General features: G+C 42.2%; 1 long non-coding RNA gene across 1 annotated transcript; it reads left to right on the forward strand.

Annotated features, from left to right (window-relative positions):
• Positions 1-4,834: 4,834 nt before the first annotated feature.
• Positions 4,835-7,222, forward strand: LOC135089478 (uncharacterized). Its single transcript, XR_010261495.1, has 2 exons — positions 4,835-5,022; positions 6,228-7,222. It is a non-coding gene; the product is annotated as an uncharacterized LOC135089478 (long non-coding RNA).
• The last annotated feature ends 2,166 nt before the right edge of the window (positions 7,223-9,388 follow it).

The following is a 9,388-nucleotide window of genomic DNA, read 5'->3' on the forward strand; positions in this document are numbered from 1 at the left end:
TATACACGAACAAAGAGGGGTAAGCGGAAATAAATAAAATTAAATAGGCAGACAGACAGACATCAGAGGAGCAGACAAGCGGACGGAGGAGCAAGCAGGCAGAGAGAAAGACAGAAAAGTAGACAATTCATACATAGAGAGATAGATAAAAATAAGGAAAGAATGACAGATAAACAAAGACGGATCACCTAACAGATAAAGACAGAAAAATAGGTAGAAATACTGACGAATAAACAGATAAACAAGATGAGAAAAGCAGGCAGACTTCAGGACAGACAGACAGACAGGCAGAGGTTAAAGTGAATCTTGCAAAAACGATAAACTTAGCAGAAACTGAAAGCTAACTCTTGAGACAAATTGGCAGGAAATAAAGAGAGCCGATTCGCTGTATTGATAAGACCGTAAACAAGAGGATAAGCGCGGTGAGGAGCGAAATGTATACCTTAGATGCGACCCAGCGGCAGTGCCTCAGACAGCTGCCAACTGTCAAACACAGGAAGAAAATAACAAATGAAAACTTGAAGAATAAACATAGACAGTGGAAATAATTGTAACGAAGCAGTAAGCATGAGCAAAAACAAGAATAATGATGTTAAGAATGATGATGTTAATGATGATGATGATGATGATGATGATGATGATGATGATGATGATAATGATAATAATAATAATAATAATAATAATATTATTATTAATAATGATAATAAATGATGATGATGCTAATAACAACAACATCAATAACAATTTCACTACCACCACCAACAAAAGTAGCAGCAGCAGGAGCAAAAACAGCAACAACAACAAGAAACCACCATCAACGCCGCCACCACCACCACCACCACCACCACCATCACAACAACAAGAAACCACCATCAACGCCGCCACCACCACCACCACCACCATAACAACAACAAGAAACCACCATCACCGCCGCCACCACCACCACCACCACCATCACAACAAGAAACCACCATCACCGCCGCCACCACCACCACCAACACCATCACAACAAGAAACCACCATCACCGCCGCCACTACCACCACCACCACCACCATCACAACAACAAGGCAACACATGAAGCATAAAATACCTTGCACGTTTGCTCCTCTGATTAATTATGCAGGAAAGCGAGACCAATACGTGTTTTCCAGACAACAATTACAAGCCACCTATTTAGCCCCACACACAAACACACACACACACACACACACACACACACACACACACTGAACCACAAGACACTTCAAAAACAAATAACAACAACACGCGAGAGGAGGAAGAGAAGGAGGAGGAGGAGGGAAAGGAGGAGGAGAAGGAAGAGGAGACAATATTCATGATGATAATGGGCATCATTGTGAGGTACTACAATGGAAGGAAAGAATGCAAATAGGCAAAACACATTTATCATGTCCTGCCACACAATACACGGGCCCCAAACACCTCCAGTACTGCCACCCAAACTTTCTTTCACCCTCCCTTCCCCTCCCTCACTTACCTCCTCCTCCGCTCCCATTTCTATCTCCTCCCCACCTCCACTCCTTAGTAGTTTCCCCATTCCATCCCTACCCCTTCGTCTCTCTTTTTTTTTTTTTCCCCTATCTCCATCCCTCCCTTCACCCACCCACCCACCCACCCACCCACACACACACACACACACACCCTCTCATCCTACACACTAATGGAAATTCTGTGTGTGTGTGTGTGTGTGTGTGTGTGTGTGTGTGTGTGTGTGTGTGTGTGTGTGTGTGTGTGTGTGTGTGTGTGTGAGATAATAAGCTGGAAAAAAAACCCTCAACTATTTATGACTTTTCTGTTCAGCACTTGCGTCTTGTTACGCCTTGGTTTTGTTTATTTTTGTTTCTTTCCCCTCCTATTTATACACTGTTTTTTATCGTTTTCTGTTCGCTGGTCTTGAGGAGTTTCTTATTCTTCTTATTTCTTCAAAAATTCCAATAGTTCTTTTGTTTTCTTATTTGTTTTTCATTTCTTCCGTGACGTCTTTTAATATATTTAGTGTCATTTTGCTTTCATACGCTGTCGTGTTGTTATTTTCCTTTCGTCAGATTTCCAATAGCTATTTATTTGTCCTCTTTATTTTCATTGTTGTTTTTGAGTTGCATCTTTCGTGTTGGTATTTTATTATCCTATTCTAAAACATTCATTTTTTTTTCTGGTAAACTCTAAAACTCCTATGACGAACTCTTTCAATGGGGAGGTTTCAAGACACTTATCCTCCAATTTTGAATGACACTTTTGGTATTTCTTTGTTACTGACACCTCAGTGAGATTTTAATCATTATCATTATTATTATTTTTTTTTTTCGTTGCCATTGGCTAGAGCACCTATTACATAAAAAAAATCTTTATGTAATTCCTTTCTTCTTTCACATCTAAGATCTACTCAATTCTGGATGTCTGGAAGAAGGCTAAATATTGCGTGTGCTATCTCGGCTCGCGGCAGTCTCGCAGAAGGGAACGTAGGGTTCTGTCGCGTCACTTTAAGCATAAGAGCTCGTTGTAATGCAGCCACAGCTCAATCACGAGAACTGTGGTGGTGAAAAAACACAGGATGAAGCACGACCACAACCCAAACTCTGTCTAACCAATGCAACAATGTTGCCATTATATATATATATATATATATATATATATATATATATATATATATATATATATATATATATATATATATATATAGAGAGAGAGAGAGAGAGAGAGAGAGAGAGAGAGAGAGAGAGAGAGAGAGAGAGAGAGAGAGAGAGAGAGAGAGAGAGAGAGAGAGAGAGAGAGAGAGAGAGAGAGAGAGAGAGGTGAACATGGAAAGCATCCAGTTCCTTCTTTTCTTCTTTGGATGCTTTCCCTGTTCACCTTTGTTGTGTCTCGTAACTTCGTCATCTCTCTCTCTCTCTCTCTCTCTCTCTCTCTCTCTCTCTCTCTCTCTCTCTCTCTCTCTCTCTCTCTCTCTCTCTCTCTCTCTATATATATATATATATATATATATATATATATATATATATATATATATATATATATATAATTTATTTCTCTATTTACATTTTTACATGTAGGAATTAAAGACATGTTATTGTGGTATTTTAATTCACACACTTTTGAAAATATCTCGTTAGTACTTTTATTTATTTGTTTTATTTATTTACTTTCTTTCCCTACTGCCCACACTCTGTCCTCCTATACAACAAAAATATTATTATTTCGTTTTCTTTTATTTTCACATTTATTTATTTATTTATTGACATATTTTTATAAGGAAGATCACAAAAGTATGTTATTATGGTATTTTAATTAACATACTTTTGAAAATGTGGTATGTACTTTTATTTTTTTATTTATTTACTTACTTTTTCCCAATCCCCAATCTGACTACAATGCAAAACGTCCCAGGTTGGAATCCTGGTCACGGCCGCGATTTTTCTAGGACGACTGGCCGCTCCCAGATCGTCTCAGCCTTAAAATGGGCACCGATCAGCTGTAACTGGGAGCGTAAAGGCGGCGGTGAAAGGAGCTGGGACCATATTCTGAAACATTTCTGCACCGCACCTCCACTACTTTCAGAAGGCTTTAGTAAAAGTTACACGGGTTACTGGGGGTGTTTTTAAATTCAAGTGATATATTAACGAGATTTCTATATTGTTTACCGGGAGAAAGACCCGTGAGAACCTGGCTAATTATTTCTGTAGCCTTTGAAAACAGTCATAGTGAGAGCAAAGCGTTTCTGAACACGAGCCCTGGCCACGCTACTCCATTCGCCGAGGCCCGAGATGTGAGGCGCGACTAGACACGCCAGCGCTCACCACTCACTACGTCACTTCCTTATCTTAATGTTTTATCATGGGGAACTTTCCTTATCCTTTTTTTTTTCTGCCGGATTTTCTATATTCCATTTGTATTATAGTCTACTACTTCCTTTTCCCTGTTTTATACGTTTTTTTCTTTGTTTATATTGTACTATACTACTCAGCATTTCTTATCATTGTATTTCTTGTTTTTTTTTTTTTCCCAATATATCTTCCCGTCACTCAGAACGGCAGACGACCCTCTTTTGCACATCTCCTCCCCCTCCTCCTCCTCCTCTTTCCTCAACGCGGGAGGAATACTGGTGAGATCAACAGGTTATGGAGGTCAGAAAGACGGAGGAGAGTAAAAAAAAGAGCAAACAAAGGAAAATGGGAAAAGGAAGAGAAAGAAGAGAAGACATGACACGACAAATCAACGTTAAGTTTATATATATATATATATATATATATATATATATATATATATATATATATATATATATATATATATATATATATATATATATATATATATATATATATATATATATATATATATATATATATATATATATATATATATATATTACTGTTTATCGCATTATTGTCTCATCGCTGAACGGCCTCCTCTGCCTCTTTATGCTCCGCCAGTCCCCCGCTCACGAATCCCAAGGAAGGTGAAAAGTTAATCAAGGTAATGAAATCGGGTCAGTAGCGGCGAATCCCTTCCTTTTTTTCTCCACCTTTCTTTTCCCGCTCCTTTATCTCATCTCAAAAGGTGAACAAGGGAGGGAGGGGGAGAGAGAAAGAGAGAGAGAGAGAGAGAGAGAGAGAGAGAGAGAGAGAGAGAGAGAGAGAGAGAGAGAGAGAGAGAGAGAGAGAGAGAGAGAGAGGGAATGGAGGTGGCGAAAGTGTGTGTGTGTGTGTGTGTGTGTGTGTGTGTGTGTGTGTGTGTGTGTGTGTGTGTGTGTGTGTGTGTGTGTGTGTGTGTGTGAATTGCCCTGCGCCTGTCACCGCCAGCAACAGTATCCGACGGGAGGCTCTGTGGCTCGGCTGCAGTTCCATCCCTTCAGTTGGCTCCCTGGCCTGGTTGGGAGCACACGGACGGACGCTTCTGCTCCGCTGCCAGACACTCGACTCCTTTGCCTGCCGTCACTCGTAGTCGCATCTCACTGGCTCTTACACACGCACGCACTAACGCGCTCCAAGCAGCCCCTGAACACTCTGGTATACACGTGTTTAGGTGTCCGATCCGAAGCCCTGGTTTTAAGATTACAGCTGACCCAACCCTCCACTATCAGGTCACACATATTTGGAAACACACAGCAGGACCTACGTACAGCCCCCTTCACGTTTTATTTGATTTTATTGTTTCTTTTCGAGGTGTTTGGGTGGTGAGGTGTCCGGAGTGTTTGCTAAAGGGTTCTGGTGTTTGTACTGGTGTTTGTGTTGCTTTTTTTTTTTTTTTTTTTTATCTCTCTCTTAATCTACCGCGAGGGATCAAAAGTGGTGCCGGGTGCGGGGCGGTGCCGAGGGAGCCACTCTCGGGAATACCGTAAAGAGGACCGTCGAGATCCTCTTGACCCACACGTGCTGGATGGTCCGGATCAGCTCATCCAAGGTCAAGTTGAGGGGGATCCGATTCCCAGCCACGTGTTGGAAGTTCAGTGACGACAATAAATCTCAACATTGCGTAGTTTCCAATTTTTCGCATTCAAGGAACTCGTGAAAACATGTTATGTTTTGAAACGATCTTTTTTTTTTTTTTTTTTTTTTTTTTTTTTTGTTTACGAATGGAAAGCATCAAAGTATCGCAGCTCGGATGGGTGATTTAGTTTTGATTTAACATTGAGGTACAGGAGTGTTGGTTGTGATTTCGGCCGTGAGGGTGAGGAGTAGACGTTGGGGAGCGGCGGTCCCTGCGGCGTGGTGAGGGAGGGGAAAGCTGCAGGTTGTCCGTCACGAGTCAAATTTCTTCATGTCTTCCACTTGTACCTTTGCTTCTCCGGGGACACATATTTATGATTTAATGCGATAGAAATGGCGTAAAATCCATGCATATTGCTTAACTTTATAACACGTGGTGACCTTCATGTGGCAGTGATTGGACCGTGTTGCCATAAACCAATGTAAATTTTCGTACTGACGTAAAGTAAAACGGGAAGAAAATGTATTTAATTCTGCCCATGAACTTGTTAACGTCTGAGGGTAACGCGTCTGCCCAACCAAACACCTTTAATCTTTAGCATTAATTTGGCTCTACTCGTCCTCGCCTCCAGCTCGCCGCGCTAAGCAGATAAACGATGGAAATGAATGAAACGCAGCCGCTGCCCGCCCCTTCCCGCCCCGCCGCTGGCTGCCGGATACTCAATCGTGCTCGTTGCCGCGTCTGTGCTTTGCTATCGCCGCTAACGCAGCTTCCGCCCGTATAGGAGGTGTAGGTGGTGTACATAGGTGTCCTGTGGAGTCGTACGCGGACCGCCCTCGCGTAGTGGACATCCGAATGAACACGAAATAAACTTGTCAGAGGGAAGATATGTCAGTGCTGTATCAGTGAATCTTCGCCGCCCTCCCGACACGCCACACGCAGCAACATGTGGCCCTGGCCGGTAATGGCGCCCCACGCAGAGCCCCGCGGGAGGCACACACGACCCTCCCGCCGATCAGCTGAGGAAGGAGGCCACGAGATAAGTTGCAGGAGACGGGCTGTGGGGGGCCTGGAGGGATGCCTGCTGCTGTGGGCCTTCGCCGCCAGCCTCTCCCTCGGGTGAGTGTAAAATTGATGTACTACCTTGTCTCTTGTCCCTGGACGAGTGTACTTGTGTCTCCTAACCAGCGTGAACCTGAACGTCACCATCTTCCCTCCCTAAGTCCCACAAGTGGTGCTGCTATTTCGCCTCACACTGTGGCACTGCAGGGGATGCAAGACATACCATGGCACTCACCCCTCGCCTCTCCTGGTCGCCTCACCCAGCCCTCCCCGCCAGGACGAGGCTCACCTTATCCAATCATGCATGAGGCAATTAGGCTGCCACGGTTTGCTTGGTTAGAAAGGATTTACGAGGTTGGCTGAGGAGGCTGCGGTGGAGGGGAGAGGCGTGGGGGGTGGGAGGGGATGGCGTTGGCGTGGTGATGTACTGGCGTGGGAGAAAATGTCTTGCATGTTTCATAGGTCCATTCATCGCGGAGTCCGACTCTCTAGTATTACTTCAGCGATTCGAGATATGAAGGTTGCAGTGGCGGTACTGTGGAGAAAACGCATAGAGGGAAGAGCAATCTGGCCATGTTTCAAAACAATTGGCAGTGAGGAGGAGGAGGAGGAGGACTTAATCTTGTGGATATCCGAGAAACACAGACCAATGCACCATTTTCCTCGCATTTACCACACAATTTCCACTGCTCGAAAACTTATTACAATTTCTTACAACTCAAATCTCTCGTCCCGTAGTTTGCTATTTCTGCCGTTTTACTTTTTATTACGTACAGGAGATATTCAGAAGACTGACAGATAACAAAGTCACGTCTACTTAGCTTATCTAATATCAGCATTCACTAACTTAACCTTACCTAGCAGAGAATAACTTAGGCAAAGGTATCATCTTAACATGGACTTTAACTAACCTCATATTTTCAGGCCTAGCAAACTCCTCATAACTTGTTTGTTTGTAATATTAACATTAAGTACGTGAAGTAACTCCACCTTAAAACAATCACATGGAAGGAAAAATGTGAGCAATATATACAGGTGTCATTTTCTATCGATAAACTAACACAAGAAATGACTAGAGGAAGTGCAGGAAAGGAGGTACAAAAAAAAACAGTTCCACTTAAACGAGTTTTATTTTCTATCAATAAACTAATCTTACGTAATCCTGTTGTATAAAAAAAAATCACGACACAACAACATGATGGGAGAGGCAACGCGCAACTTTACAAACTCTCAACCCCTAATGGCCGCGCGCAGCAATTTGCCATCCCTCTTTTTTTTATTAATTATCACGTATAGATTTTAACAAACACACGAAGAAATACGAAAAGAAAAACGAAATAAAATGAAGAAGAAAGAACTAATGCGTAATAATCTACCATCACTGCTTTATATTCTTAATATATTACAGATATTAACAAAACGCATGAAAACAAACAAACAAACAAACAAACAAACAAACAAAACAGATAACAATGAAGGGGAGAAAAATATATAAAGACAAAATCAATAAGTGAGGGAGAAATAGCGTGCAACTTTACAAACGTTATGAACTATTAATGCCCCCGAGTAGTTACGTCATCCTTGCTTTATGTTCTTATGTACAGAAAGCAACAAAACGTGTCAAGAAAAACTAAACAATAACAGTGACCGAGAGAGTACGCAGCTTTAGAAGAACTTTATGAGCCACTGATATCTACGCCCAGTAATCCGTAATCACTCTTTTTTTACTGATATCATTACGCATAGATAAGAGAAAAATTACAAAAACGAAAGAAAAATCAGTAGTGACGGTACAGGTAAAATATCAACGAAAAAGATGAATGAAAAGCGATAATTACGGTAGAGATAACAGAAATTAACGAATAAAGACGAAAAAAACAATGACGTTCAAGATGACAAGAAAAACTACGAAGACGAAAAAAAAGACAGTAATAAAGGTAGAGATTAAAAATAAATAAATAAAGGAAAACATAAGTGACGTAGAGAGAGAAAAGGAAACTCTAACCAACGCGCAACTTTAGGAATGTCACAAGCCACTGGACAAAACCGCACAAAATCGCGCACTTTATGCAAGACCTCAAAATCACGCGGGAGTTTTGACTTACGAGGCTATTTCAAGGCCGCCTCGCGACTCCCCGATGTGCGAGGCTTCTTGAAATCCTTGCCTCAGATGTTTTTCTCCTCCCAGACGCAGCTCATCCCTCGCCAGACTCCACAACGCTCCCCAGACTTTATCCCTACACCTTATCCCTGTCCCCGCCTTTCATTCACCACCACCACCATCGCCACCAACACCACCACAACATCTCTGGCTTGGCGCGTTTATCTTTTACAGCATCACCTCGGTTTTTCTGTCTCTGTTTGTCTGTCTACATCATGTTTTTTTTTTTTTTGTGTGTCTCTCTCTCTCTCTCTCTCTCTCTCTCTCTCTCTCTCTCTCTCTCTCTCTCTCTCTCTCTCTCTCTCTCTCTCTCTCTCTCTCTCTCTCTCTCTCTCTCTCTTGCTCTCGCGCTCTCTCTCATTTACGAGGAAATCTGTCTCCAGCTACTTTTTTAGGGGTAGGTTAGTTAGGTTAGGTTAAGTCTGCTTAGGTTAGGTTAGGCTAGGTTAAGTCTGGTTATTTTTTGTAACCTAAACTAACCTAGTCCAGTTTAACATAATCAAGCCTATCCTATCCACCATGTCATAACATAACCCAACACAACGTAACTGACTCACTTAACGTATCCTAATCTAATCTATCCTATCCTAACCAACCTAACCTAACCTAACCTAACCTAACCTAACCTGGCTTAACCTCAAAAGTAGCTCAGGTGGCTGATATTAACGTCATTCACTTTCCCTACCACCGTCATCCACCTCCCCTAGACAGTCACCCACCTC

This window comes from Scylla paramamosain, chromosome 33 (genome assembly GCF_035594125.1).
Source record: "Scylla paramamosain isolate STU-SP2022 chromosome 33, ASM3559412v1, whole genome shotgun sequence".
Taxonomy (NCBI): domain Eukaryota; kingdom Metazoa; phylum Arthropoda; class Malacostraca; order Decapoda; family Portunidae; genus Scylla; species Scylla paramamosain.